This window comes from Mustela nigripes, chromosome 15 (assembly GCF_022355385.1).
Source record: "Mustela nigripes isolate SB6536 chromosome 15, MUSNIG.SB6536, whole genome shotgun sequence".
NCBI classification, from domain to species: Eukaryota; Metazoa; Chordata; class Mammalia; order Carnivora; family Mustelidae; genus Mustela; species Mustela nigripes.
The window spans coordinates 40,142,662-40,144,243 of record NC_081571.1 but is presented as its reverse complement, the minus strand read 5'-3'; the positions used below and the strand labels follow the sequence as shown (position 1 = coordinate 40,144,243).

Below are 1,582 nucleotides of genomic sequence, written 5' to 3'. Positions count from 1 at the left end.
ACATTATTTCAAAATGAAACATGAGAGTACAACAGTAAAATGTAGTGGGAGACTATATGAAAAGACATTTGAAACAATCTATGTTAAGGAGAAGGGACTGAGCATCACATCTAGCGCAGCCCAGGAGGTCACTAGTCAGGAGCAGGCAAAACAGTCTCAGGAAGGAACTCCAGGAGACTAGCCACCACAGAGTCAGGCAGCCAAGGAGAAGCAATCACATGTTCTGTAGATGCTGGCAGTGAGAACATCACCTCCCAGGAGGGGACCTGGAAGATTAAAGTGCCATTTCTATGGGCGACTTTACCTGACCCCAGGATCTGAGGCATACAAATATATTAGCTCACTTTATTCTCCAAGCACACTCAAAGCCTGGCCACTAAAAGACAGACTGGCTGCTGCAGGACTATCCTAGGGTACAACAAGGACTTGGCTCTGAGCCCCCCAAGTTTTTGCTCACAGAATGTCCAAGAAACCCTCCAAGAGCCCCTCTGCCCCTCTGCCAGATGTCACCCTGAAGCCAACTATGGAAACTGTGCAGAATGAGCACAGCAATGGCCAGTACCATGTCCACCACCCAAGATCATCCTGTCAGCACTGGGGACCTGCATACTTATCAACTTGCTACATTTCCCCTGCTTTTCCAGCAGAACAAGAGCCAGGAATACTGCCTGCAGGAAGGGGTGGAGAATGATGAGCTAAGACCTTGTGGCAGAGGATCAGCCAATCTAAGAGCCAGGTGCACAAGCTTTAGAAGAAGCTGGAATCACCTTCCACCCCTAGCTGCAAACATGGATGAACTCAATTGTGACACCACCATCCTGGATGCAGGTTATCTGGATGCCAGATCCACCAGGACCTACCCAATGCTACAAACTTCTAATACCTAGAAGAGGTATCCATCTCCCATGTAGTTCAGTTCCTATAGAAATTCTGGTTTGACAACTTCTACCCTGACACATAAATTATGCACAGGGAGTATGCCCAATACTAAAGCCCAATACCAACAAGGTGGTCTTAGCACTCAGAACTCAGGTATTGTAGAGGTGGAGGGCAAAGTGTACCAGCAGGAGCTGTGCATGGTGTCCCACTCCATCCCTATGCTATCTTTGCCAAGGAGCCCTATGTGGGTCAGATTACCTGAAAATTCAGACTGAAGTCAAACTTGAGCAGTTTCCATGGCAATCACTACACAGCCCATGACTCAGCATTTTCATACGAACTACAAGAAGGTGACATCCTGATGCAGAGTAGAACTTTGTCCTAGGTGGGGCCTGGTCATCTGTGTGTCATGACACTTCAGCTTCTATGTCCATGCTCCATAGCAGTCGTGCGTGTGACCAAGAGCAAGAGTATTGCTACTTGAACGTGTAAAGATATAGAAAAAAACAACAGAAACTTATTTAAAAAAAATGGGGTGGGGGAAGGGACTCCACACAGGTAAATGATTTAAATGTTTTTATTATTAGAATGAAATTTATAATGTATAAAACTAATTACTTACATGTTTATTACTACAAATATTATTTTAAGTTTCTAATCGTAATTTAATACTGCTATACAGGTCTTGAAGCAAGAATTTGGC

At 44.8% G+C, this 1,582-nt stretch overlaps 1 pseudogene; it reads left to right on the top strand.

The window, feature by feature from the left end:
* The first annotated feature begins 460 nt into the window (after nt 1-460).
* Nucleotides 461-1,241, top strand: LOC132002663 (peroxynitrite isomerase THAP4-like; annotated as a pseudogene).
* The last annotated feature ends 341 nt before the right edge of the window (nt 1,242-1,582 follow it).